The sequence below is a fragment of the Tupaia chinensis genome, unplaced genomic scaffold, assembly GCF_000334495.1.
Source record: "Tupaia chinensis unplaced genomic scaffold, TupChi_1.0 Scaffold000117_2, whole genome shotgun sequence".
Lineage (NCBI taxonomy): Eukaryota > Metazoa > Chordata > Mammalia > Scandentia > Tupaiidae > Tupaia > Tupaia belangeri.
The window spans coordinates 8,777,585-8,790,694 of record NW_006159583.1 but is presented as its reverse complement, the minus strand read 5'-3'; the positions used below and the strand labels follow the sequence as shown (position 1 = coordinate 8,790,694).

Below are 13,110 nucleotides of genomic sequence, written 5' to 3'. Positions count from 1 at the left end.
CAATGGAGGAGGAAGATGGGACATAGCAGAGGGTGGGGGATGGGGAATCAGGGATGGCAAGACAAAGGGCAAGGTATGCAGGATGTAAGAATTGGAAAATTATTTGCTGAGAACATGTATGTTGATGTGCTTGATTGAACCAATGCACAGTGTATTTTGGATGGAAAATTCATTGGTGTGTTGTGATGGTGTATAGTGAATTAATGTAGAAAATAAAAATAAAAAAAATTTAAAAAAAGTCAATGCTGATTTCAGATAAAGCAAATTTCATGATAAAATGTATTAAATTAATGAAATAATGTTGATATTTATAAAGAGGAATAATAAATGGAAAAAATGTAACAGTAATGAACTTTCTGCCTGGTGAATTTAATTTAGCATTGCATTACAAGTCTTCTGGAGACAAATTATCTCAAGAGTGTGTGTGTGTGTGTGTGTGTGTGTGTGTGTGTGCATGTGTATGCGTGTGTGTGTGTAAAAAGCCTTCAGTTTACCTTTGTTTTGAAACATTATCAATAGTATAAATTTCAAGGTTATTATTTCTTTCATAATCTTAAAACTGTCTTTTAGTTCACATGGTTTCTAACAAGAAATCTATGATCATTCGTCTCCTTATCTCCTTGTAATATTAAATCTTTTTCTCTGAGTCCTTTTTTAAAATTTCTGCTTATAATCAAAATTTGAAATGTATCTGGCCATTTTTTTTATGAATTTTCTGCCCCCTCCCCAATCTGTATCTGGGACTCCAATTATATGTATGTTAGACCACTTGATATTGACCCACAAGTCACTGATTCTCTGTTCTTTTGTTTCAAGTCTCTTTTCTTCTGTATCTTATTTTGGATAGTTTTTCTGACCTAAGGTTCACCAATCTATTTTTCTACGCAGTAAAATCACTTGTTGACCCTGTTCAACTCTATTTTCCATTTAAGAAAAAGCATTTTTCACCTGTTGAAGTTCTATTTATTTCTCTCTTCATCATGTTTAGCTTTTACTCTATCTCCTCAAACATATGGAGCGTATCAATAATCACTATTTTAACATCCTTCTCTGCTAGTTTCATCTTTTTCATTTCTGAGGTTATTTTCTGAATTTGTTTCTATCTTTCATTGATTAGGGTCATATTTCCTTATCTGCACACTTGGTAATTTTGTGCTGGATGCCATTCATTGTGAATTTTATGTTGCCATTTACTGGGTTTTGTAGTATTCCTTTAACTTGCACTGGATTTTGTTCTGGCATGCAGTTAAGTTACTTGGAATCAATTAAATCATTTTGTGACTTGTTTTTAACCTTTATTCAAGTGTGTTAAGAGCAGCCTTTAGCATAGAGCCAATTTCTCTCTACAACGAAAGTAAAACCCTTCTAAGCATTCTACCCAATGTTTGCTATACGACAAATTATTTTCTCTTGAATTGTGAAAACATGACATATTCCCAGTCAACCAGAGATCTGAGAATTGTTCTCTCTACTCTCTGTGGTGGTTTTCACATGATCTCAGGTAGTTTCTTCTCATGCGTTGTAGAGATCAGTGTTCATCAAAGATTTGTGGAAACCCTTCTACTAAGGTTTCCAGAGCTCTGTCCTTGAGCTTTTCCTTCATTATTGATGCTTTGTCCCACAAATTCTAGCTACCTTGGCCTTTGTGTATTTGAACGTCTTTCTCTTCAATTTATCAAGCCCTCTACCCCCTGAGTATACCCTTCCTATGATCTCTACCATGCAGTAAAAGGATGCAAGTGTAAAGCTCACTTTGTTATTATTCTTTATGGGATCACAGCTCTGTGTTATTTTTCATACAAAGTCTAAAAATTGTGTGTCTGTGTGTGTGTGTGAGAGAGAGAGAGATCTTCAAAAAGTAGATGGAAAATTCCTATTTCAAAAAAATTACACACGTATCTCAAAAAAATTTTACACCAAAATTAGCTTGTACTTAAATTCCATTTTTCCACAAACTCTCTGAAGTCCCCTAGTATGAATAACCTAGTTTCTATTTGTTTCAAGTGGGAAACCCCTATTACTTCATCTTGGTGGAGAAGAAACCCAGTTATTTCTAAAAAAAATATTTTAAAAATGTGTTAAAAATTTCTATCTGCATTCATTTTATTTCAATGGTGAAACCCAGGAATAGTACAATAGGAACAAAATTTGAATAACATGGAAGTGAAATATACTGAGAAACAAGAGAAAATCTTGCACTTGCTAAACCATCTCTTCAAACATTAGTGAAAATATACATGTGTATGTTAAATCTAATGCTAGTTGTTTAAGTAAATGAATATCTTACATTTTTCTCTTGAGTCACATGACATTTTCCCAACCTCTTTATGTCTAGTTATTAGGAAAAGACTTTCCTGAACCAAGAATCATAACTACTTCAAAGAACGTTAAAATGAAGAATCCTGCCCTGTTTATCACTTCTCCTCCTAAAAGGTAAAGGGATTTCTAGAAAGTCACTTTTGTTCCATCTTCTTGTGGAATGAATAAACTATTCCACCATAGCAAAATAAAAGTTATTATATGACATTGCTATGCCCTGTCTGGTTTCCAGTGCTCCTCTCATATGGAAATTGCCTTCTAAAAGCCTTGCATAATTTCCGCCTTTTAACTAGGCTAGAAATTTTCACACTTGTGAATTAACTAAGTGTAGACTCCAGAGACTTAAGTGCCTATATGTTCTCAAAGAGTCATTAAACTCACCAGAATTTGCTCAGAATAATTCACCCCTCTTTCCAAGACCTAGATGAGTATTTCACTCTGCTGATCCATCTCAATATTTGTTCAAAGATAAAAATTGCTTTGGGAGATCTCAGTCTTGTTAACCAAAATAGTGCTATGAATGATGCTTCAGTATTATAGTAACCTCTGTGGAATAGCACTTACTCTCATGACTGTAATGCTGCTTTTTACTGTAGTTTTGGATGTGCTTTAGTATTTCATTTTTCACACAGAAGTGACACATGCACAAGGGAGCCAATAATGTTCGTTTCTCTCCACTTGTAACTAACAACAACAAAAAAAAAAAATAGAAGAAATCATGTACTATAACCCTAATAAGTTTGTCCAAGTAAATATCATTTGACTGTGCTTTCAATAAATAACTGACATGATTAACAAAGATATATACTTCCACCAATAAAATACCATTTTAAAAATGATGAGTTAAATACAACCACTCCTCACATTCACAGCTTCCAATTTTGTATAAATCATAATATTGAATATTAAACTATTTCTTTGAAGTGTCAGTGTAAACTGCAGCCCAAATGAGATATTTTAAATTATGAATTAATAGTAATTTTACCAAAAAGATGTTACCTTCAAGATGTTGCTTTTAACTATACAAGAAGAAAAATTACATTAAAAAAAAAACAAGATACTAATCTACCTTAATTATGATAGAAAATTAAGTTGAAGTTCAGCTTTCAGACTCATCATTGCTAATTTTAATGCATTTGGAATAATTTAAAGAACTTTGAGATAATTTATTGTTATGCAATAGTTCCTTGTCTCTTCAGACTTAGATGAACCCCGTATTGGGCTCAAAGGGCCAACGTGTTTGCAATCTTAGGTCATTTTTATCGATGTTCTATAAAGTGACTAGGCTTTAAAATTAGACAGCTCTTAGTTTGCATTATGATATATTTACTTACTGTGCTAAGAACACATAATTCAGTTAAATGAGTAAAGGAATGAATTGAGTAATAACATACCATCTTTTCCCCGTAAAATAGAAGTATTACTGGCTATTTCTCAGGGTAAATGTCATAGGTTTAAATAGTAGAAGTAGGGTTGCCCCATAACCCAGTGGTTAAGCAAGCCAGATCCCACATGGCTGAGTGGAGTTTGAATTCCAGCCCCAGCAGGTCGAAAAACACAGCAGGTACATGTACATGCATGCCCAAAATCCCAACAGGATGGAGAAATGGAAGATAAGGGATTGTGGAATGATCACACCCCATTGGTGCTTTCTTCCTCTTTCTGTCACCTAAAAAAGTCTTAAGGTTGAGCTGACGGTTTGACCCCAACATTCAGTTTTGAGGAGCCTGAGTCCTTTCTAATCATAGCCTTTTCAGACTAGCACTGCTACATGAGCCCACTAAGCTACATTGGGAAACAGAAGGTCTGGAGGATCACTTGGTTTTCCCTGTGCTGCTCCCTATTTCTACTGTGGATGGGCAGCCCTGCCTTTTCTTGCTCATCACCCCTGTCGGTATGGTAACTCTTCTTACTTTCTGGTCCCTAGACAAAGGGAATACAAAGTGGCCCAGTAGTAGCTCTAGCTTATAATTCAGGGGGAACTTTACTGTGTCCCTTAACAATTGTGTCCATCCTTTAGGGACATGAACTTTGTGATAGTTCACTTGATGTGAAAATTTGACTAGAATGCCCTGATATTTAGTTAAATATTATTCTGGGTGTGTTAGTGAGGATGCTTCTAGATTAAAGTAACAGTTATTGGTAAACTGAGTAAACACATTGCCTTCCCTATGTGGAGTGGGCCTTTTTCAACCAGTGTCTGAATACAACTAAAAGGCAAAATGAGACCAGTAGATGGCATAATGGTTACATCGCTGGACTCCCACATGGCCAACACAGTTCAAGTCCTGGACCTGGTGGCTTGAAATTCATGCTAGGCACATGGGCATGTGCATGCCCATGTGCATGCCCATGTGCATGACTCATGTGCATGCCCATGTGCCTAAAAGGAGAATGGAGGTAAAGGGATTGCAGTGTGGCCACCCCCTCTGGCGGGTGATTTCTTACTTTCTGTCTCTCTGTCTCTCTGTCTCTCTGTTGATTATATGTCTAAAGCAAAAATCTCTCTTTATAAAAAGAAAAGGCAAAGTAAGGAAGAATTCAAGTATACTGTATGCCATTTCCACTTCACTCAGATAGTTTCTCCACGTTTCAAAGACCCACCCTAACAGCAAGTTTTTTCCATTGCCTGGGCCCTTGCCAAAGTGTGAGCCTATATCCCAGAAAAGTACTCCTAAATCAATTTTTTTTTCTTATTTTTGGAAAGGTTTTTGCTATAGGGTGCGTGTACTCGCCAGACAGACAGAGAGAGACAGAGAGATAGAAAGCAGGAAATCACCCCCGAGGGGGGATGGCCATGCCACAATCCCTTTTCCTCCATTCTCCTCTCAGGATCTTGGGCACACACGCACACGCGTGACTGTTAAGCCACCGGGTCCAGGACACGAACCACGGTCAACTACGTGGAAGTCCAGCAACATAGCCATTACACTAACTGCTGGTCCCCCAAATCAATTTATTTTTGTTTATACAGTTTTATTCTGATCCTCCTTGATCAAGCTTCCACAGAATCCAATCACAAGTGCGGCCAGATGGTGGTGCAGAGGTGAAATGTGAAAATCATGAGGCAATCCCACACAGGAAGGTTCCTGCTTCAAGTCTAGAGAACTCTCTGAGTATACAGGTAGAAGCTTGCCCATCATCTGGAGCTGGCTGAAGGCTAAAGATGAATAGTAAAATTGAATCCTATTGGGAGTACTCTCTGTCTCTCTCTCTCTCTCCCTCCCTCTGCCTCTCCCTCTCCCTCTCTGTCCCACTCATGGAAGAAATAAATTATCTTTTAAGAGACTCTATCACAAGTATACTTCTCTGGCTCCTGCTAGTACATTCTAATTCTTGCCATTCCTTTGCTGTGTGGTTTCTTTCTTCTCTTATTGGGCCCAGCATATCCACCAAAGTTGCCTTGGAATTTAGTTCTGGTTATCAGTTTGACAACCAGGAGAGCAGATGAAGCATTCATGAGAGGACATTTGTGGGGAGAGGCCTTTGCAGCATCTTCCAACAAGGGGAAACACTAGTCCTTGCTGAGGAGAAAAGAAACATCTCTAGAAGTTCTGATTGCTCAGGAAATCTATAGTGCCAAAAGTCCTCACAGATATTTTCATAGATATCTCCATCCCATGTGTCAGAGTCAGGGGACCCTGGCTTAGGTGAGTATCAAAATGTCTCTGAGGTTTTGTGACTTCAATTACAAAATTATGTGTATGTTTCTCCACTGTAGAAGAACAGGACTTACTGGTAAGCTACCAAAAAAGTCCCTATGGCACTCACATTTATTCTTAAGTATCTGTCAACTACTTCAGTTTTCCATTATCCTTTGAAGACACTGATATATAACTTAGCAATAATAAGTCCTCTGGCAGTCTGGTGTCCCAAATACTATTCTAAAATGTACCTGTTTCCTCAGACCCCTCCCAGTAATCCTGTGTCCATTTATGTCCTTGAGAAGCAGGTGCCAAGATAAGATTCGGCATGCAAAAGATTTATTGGGGGAAATATCTGTGAAGGATAAAGGGAACTGAACTAGGATGAGGCAAAAAGTCTTCAGACTTTGTTTCAAAAAAGACCACTATAAAAGGAGAGAGGGAAGGAAGGATTGAGCAGGAAATCCCCAGACCATAGCACAGTTCTAAGAAAGCTGCATCTAGGCCAGTGGGGAGGCGAGTCCCCAAGCAACAGTTGCTCCTTAAGTATTAAGGCAGGAATAGGCTCTCATGCCTCTGCCATGCTCAGTTATTGGTTAGGGGCAACCCAGAGCAGTATGGCCTAAGCATTCATAAGAGCAGCAACTGAAGAAAGCCCAGTTTTGTCTACAGCAGAGACTCTCAAAGGATATCTGAGCAGTACATCTTCACGGCCAACACACTTGGTGTTTGTGAATGTACTGAAAGATGAAAGGTTATCTGATGTCCTGTGGCGAATTTGGGCATAAATTTAATGGTAAGTGCATAGAGAACTAAATCTGACAAGAAGTGATTTGTTGGGAAAATGAACAGTCGTAAAAGAGGGAAATGTGATCACAATTCACTGGGGCTTAGCAGTGTGTTATATTTGAACAATCATACTAAACATGGAATTTAACCAAGAAAACATACCAAAACAATTTATTTAAAAAAATACATTGAGAGACCAGCAGGTGGAGTAATGGTTATGTTGCTAGATTCCCATATAGTCCATCACAGTTCAAGTCCCTGACCCAGTGGCTTGAAACTCACACCGGGCACATACACATGTGTGCTCACAGTCCCAAGAGGAGAACAGAGAAGGGATTGTGATGTGGCCATCCCCCCTGGGAGGTGATTTCTCACTTTCTGTCTCTCTGTCTCTCTTCATCTCTACAGTAAGTACATGCACCCTAGAGCAAAAATCTCTCTTAAAAAAAATACATGGAAAGGATGGCAAAAGTGTGAACAGAGAAGTAAAAGTAAGAGATGGAAGAGAGCAAAATTTGTACCTTCTATAATAGGAAGCCATTAGATAATTTCCAGTAAGAAAAAATTAAGAACAGTATAAGCAGCAATTAAAATGTTAAAGTAAGAGCTATAAGTGACTCAGCAGTAATACAATCCTCCACAAGGCTGACTCATGGAAAATTTCTGGGTTTGTGTCCAGAGACCTCCCTGAACACACTGGGCACATGTGTCCATGACACAGGACTGCGTGAAGCTGGGAATGAATAACAGTGTAAAGGCCCTGTTGGAGGTGCCAGTTTATTTCTCTACCTCACTTTGTCTTTCTCACTCATGAAAAAAGATGGATAAACTTTTTTAAAAAATATTAAGGGAAATAATAGACATAACTTAAACAATCGGGAGTGGTATCTCAAAGGGTTAAGAAAATGTAGCAGGAAGGAATTAGCAGAAGGCTGCTGCTGTTCTTTTTAAGTCTTATAATGTAATTTAACTTTCTAAACTATCAATGTTTAACTTTGAATAAAATATTACTTCAAAAGGCAAATAGAGGCTGTCTAATACCAAGTTGTAAATCTAAATGAATAATACTAATTTTATGCTATTCTCAGCTATTTCTGTTATTGAACAGTTTGTTAATATTTATATTGCATTTCTAGCTCATATTCATTAAAGGGACATGCTTTTACTCTCCCATTGCAGATTTCACTCAAAAGATTGTAGAATGCACAATTTAAAATATCATCTACCATGTCCTGGGGACCAGCAGTTAGCGTAATGGCTATGTCGCTGGACTCCCACGTAGTCGATCGCGGTTCGCGTCCCGGACCCGGTGGCTTAAAACTCAAGCTGGGTGTGTGTGTGCATGCCCAAGATCCCGAGAGAATGGAGGAGAAGGGATTGCGGCGTGGCCATCCCCCTGCGGGGGGGGCGGGGGGGAGTGATTTCTCGCTTTCTGTCTCTCTCTCTCTGTCTGGCGAACACACTCACCCTATAGCCACAACCTCTGATATATATATCTTCTACCATGTCTTTAAAAGATTTCAAAAGGAGTGTTTTCAAGTCAAGCAGTGGGGAGTTTTATGGGGTTTTTAGTTCCTTTTCTGATAATACACACTTGGCTTAAAATTTACATGTGTCAGCTGTTATCAGCTGCTTGTGTGCGTCACCGAGCTAGCTTTGTGGTGTTATCTGTAGCCAAAGGAAACACAGAGGAAATTATCACAGGAGCTCCACACATTTTAATCAGTTAAAAAAAACCGGCTTCCCCACTAGTGTTTTCAAACATATCCTCAACAGAGAGTGTTATATTGTAGCAATAAAAAATTATATATAGATTATGATAGTGGCTAATTTAGCCTTAAAAATAGAATTTGCACAAATAATTAATTATGGAAAAATCTTCTAGTTCCAAAATTTGGATTTTTCTACAACTGTGTTATTTACACTTCTGCTCAGGATCATTTCCACAATCTTTCCCTCTATCTCCCACAATTCAGAGATTTACCTTCCTGTAGGTAATATCAAAGCCCTCCACTCTTCTCCCCCCAAAAAAACAAGTCTTATAAAAATTTATCCTGGCATATGTGAAAGACCTGATTTTAAAATTTTGTTATAAAAATTAAAATTACTATAATTGGGCCCAAGTTCCAAAAACTGTGATAGACAGTAGATTACTACAATTTTGTGAGATGTAAATCCTTTTTGTTTTTTGAGCTCTTCCTCCATTTTTTAAAATCGTGGTAAACAGGGGCCAGCAGGTAGCGTGGTGGACAGGGGCGTTGGACTCCCACATGGCCAACCACAGTTCAAGTCTTGGACCTGGTGGCTTGCTTTCTCACTTCCTCTCTCTCTGTCTCTCTCTGATCAAACTGGAAAATGATAATGATAATAATAATAAGTAAAGTTAAATAAAATGATTCTTATAAAAAATTCAAAATTAAAATCGTGGTAAACATAACAAAAATTTATATTGTAACCATTTTTAAGTATACAGCTTTTCAAGTCACTAAGTACATTCAAATTATTACCCAATTATCTCCAGAACTTTTAAATCTTTTCAAACTGAAACTCTGTGCCCTTTAAATACTAACTCCCAATCACCTTTCCTTTTGACTGTGGCAACCACCATTCTACTTTCTGTCTCTACAAATTTGACTATTTTAGGTACCTAGTATAAGGGGAATTACACTTTAAAAAAAAATTGGTATAGGGATCAAGAGCTCACTGGAGAGAGACTGAGAGAGAGAGAGAGAAATTACACCCCCATGGGAGATAGCCACGCTGCAATTCTCCGTTCTCTTCTAGGGATTTTGGGCACACACGAGCATGCACCCAGCATGTTTTTCAAGCCTCGGGGTATGGGCGATGTAAGATCCAACTACCTTAACCACTATACTACCTAGCTGGCCTGAATTACACCTTTTGTAACTGGTGTAACAGTTAATTTTTGTAACTGTAATGTATTTCATTCAGTAAAGTGTCCTCAAGATTCATCTGTGTTGTCTTAGTGTCAGAATTTCCTTGCTCTTAAGGCTAGATTATAGTCTATTGCATATACTATGTTTTGTTTATTCATTCATCTTTAATTAACACATGGATAGCTTCCACCTTTTGGTTTTGTGAATTGCACAGCTACAGACATAGGCATAGAGATAGCTGTTCAAATCTTTGCTTTCAATCTTTTGGGCATCTACTCAGAAATGAAATTACTGTAATTTTTATAATACTCAATGAAATAGAGAAATACTTCTGCGCATTTTATCCTAAAATTTCCTACAACATAAATTTAATTCTGATTTTCCAAAGTGACAAATCTAAAATGACTTTGTATTTGTGAATTTTCACTCTACTCGCTCCCTCTTTGAGGTCTTCACATCTAAGTATGTTTTTATTTTTTTCATCTCACCCATGACAATCTTACCATTCCCATGACTTAGTTATCTTCTTTAGTTACTTATTATTTCCAAACTCACTTTGGGCTTGTGTATGCACCCAGACAATTCTGTTGCCTGACCAGCCAAATCATTCTGAGTGAATAAGCTATCTCTCAAATGCACTGGTCTATCAGTCATTCCCTCTCTCCTGGATCTTCTACCTTTTTTGGTTTTACCAACTCTTTCTCCATAGACTATCACTCTGCTTACGTCCTATCATTAGAAATAAAACACTCTAGTCTGTGTCCTTTTTAGTGGTTACTAGATCTATTTCAATTGCTGAACCCATATGCCTATGGGCTTTGCTCTAATACACAGAATGGTATGTCCACCTCATACATTGCCTGGGCAGCAAAGCCAACAACCAGGGGAACAGTCCTAGTTTTCAACCTGGAAAGAAAATTAGAAAGTCTTTTAAGCAAAAATTAACTAAAAGAGAGAGAGAGAGAGAGAGAGAGAGAGAGAGAGAGAGAGAGAGAAAAGGGCCATGTCATTTCCCTTGCCCTAAATTACTTAGTTAACAAATGTAATCCACACCCTGCTACTTCACTCATTAGTGTGAAAACATACAGACTACAGGCACACACACATACAAGAGCATATATGCATGCACACGCACACCTTTTATGGTAGCCCATTGCAGGCTTTTCCTCATAAGTGAAGTACAATATCGGTTCTTGGCCAAGTCCCTTTGTCCTGCTTGCTGCCAAGTGCAGAAGCAGTTGAATCACTTACTCTAATCAACAAGTAGCCAAATGGCCTAAGGCCATCTGAAGTCTCATGACTCCCAAGTGCCAGAAATTATAAAACACACTTCAGAAAATCTACTAGAGTCTCTAAAGTCAGACCATAGATTGAAGTGTTGCCTCCTCATCAGACAGTACTAGAAACTAGATGTGGGACCACCCATGACTGTGGTGCTATGGCAGCAAGCGTGATGAGTAGATTCAGATGATGCTTCACATTAGCCCCCTGTCTTCGGCTGACTTACACAGAATAATTGTCCTTTAGGACAAAAGTAATAAATCCCTTATTAAAGTGGAAGGTGGTAAGGACTGTTTCTTCCAACAAAATCATAAAAGGAAAATGAGCCAAATTTTAAAATTAGAATCCAAAAAGTTAGAAAAAATTCTGGGATTTTGAATAAAAATCCTTTTATACTCCACTCTATGCCCAGGTGAAACACCTTTCTCACACTCTACTTAATCATTCTTGCTAAACTCCACCAAAAAAGTCTCTGAGATTTCTTGTACCATTCTCTGTAACAACAAATGTAATGTCATAGCAGCATTGAAACAATTCTGCCATTGCCACTAACTTAAAAGAAAACAAAACAGAAATATTATTAAATCTATTGTTTGTTTCTTTAAGGAATTATAATTGGTGGTGGTTCAGTGAAATTGACAGATTCATACATTGCTAATTGTACTCTGTTTATGTATAATCATTTTCTAAAACAATGTGGCTATATGTATCAAGAATCATAAAAAATGTTACACAGTTTAGCTTACTAATCATGCTTCCTAATAATATAAATGGAAATGGGTAAAAAATAATTATAAATGTATATTAATATATACTTACATTAGTGACATTTTAATGGAAAAATAGAACATCCAACAAATAAGCACTCTTTAAACAAGTTATAGTACAAATACTGATAAATGCTTGCTATTTCTACCATTATAATTAAGACTATACAAATGTAGAAAGCTCAAAGATGTACTTGATAAACTGCTGAATACAGATAATACAACTACAATCATGTAAAAATCTGCACGAAACAAAGCCTATAAGGATAAATAGCAAAATGTACAAAATTTTGTGTTAAGGAGGGACACTGTGTTCTTTCCTATATTAGAATATTTTGTAATATTTTTGCATTATTTTTAATAATAAATGTGTCTAACATCTTTAGATGGTTAGTATCATATACCATATAAAATCGTTATTTAAGGAGCTAACAATAATTATCAATACTTAGTCTCTAATATAGTGAGTTTCTCTAGCACATTTTAGTTTCTTTTAAGTGCATGTGAGTTTCTTTTCTCATTTAGAATTCATCTAAGATGATTTCAAAAGCTCTAAAAACCTAATACATTGACTCCATTTAGTCTGGTATACCAGCTTTTTCATAGTCTATTGCCCAAATGAGTGTCTCAACTATGTACAAATACAATGGGTTTTCAGGCTTATTCAATTCCTAATCATATATGCTGACTGCGGCTTGAGTTTATATTATTTTCTTTCAGATACTAATGAAATGCTTCTGACTATGTAATTTCAATGAGGCCAAATGAAATCTTCACAAATGATACAAGTGTGATGCCTTTATCACTATACACATGTGAGAATAAGTGCCAACTTTAAAAAAATGAAAATAAAGGAGTCTAGTGCAGAGTCAAGAGGTTTTTGTTCCACTGATTATGTTTTGGACAAAGAAATATGAAAGATGCAAACTGGATGACAAGCACTTTTGTTTATTCGGATATAATAGAAAAATTAGGGTCATATTAGAAAAAATACATGTAGTGCCTCATTCCGGTTTGCAGATAATGCTAATAAAAGGTGCATCCTCATCTTAGTATTATATAAGGATCACAGAGATAAAAATAAACAAAATTATGTGGCAGAAGAATATAAACTCTCTTTTATCACCTATTCTTTCCCCATTTCCTGCCTGAGCTGAAGGGGACAAGGGAAATTCTCCACAGACTGTAGGTGAGTTACAGAGCTCTCCACCTCTTTTTTGTCCCTCTCAAAACAAAATCAAGAACTTGTTTAGGTTCAAAGCATGTCACAGGTGGAATTTCAGCAAGTTGCCATCTGTTTCCTCTTTTTAAATTCCATTATGAACAAAAGAAATTAAACTAAAAGCTAAAAACACAGGCCCAAATTCTATCTATCTTCTTCTTTTTGAGGAAAGCAAGTTTACAATTCACTTA

General features: G+C 36.9%; 1 long non-coding RNA gene across 2 annotated transcripts in view; it reads right to left on the bottom strand.

The window, feature by feature from the left end:
- Window positions 1-13,110, bottom strand: part of LOC102470362 (uncharacterized) — a 125,852-nt gene that overhangs the window by 67,649 nt on the left and 45,093 nt on the right. The window contains exon 3 of one of the 2 annotated variants that reach the window (XR_333947.1): window positions 2,884-3,003. The exons of the other annotated variant lie outside the window; for it this stretch is intronic. This is a non-coding gene — a long non-coding RNA (uncharacterized LOC102470362). The remainder of the gene's footprint in view (window positions 1-2,883; window positions 3,004-13,110) is intronic. 2 annotated transcript variants of the gene reach the window in all.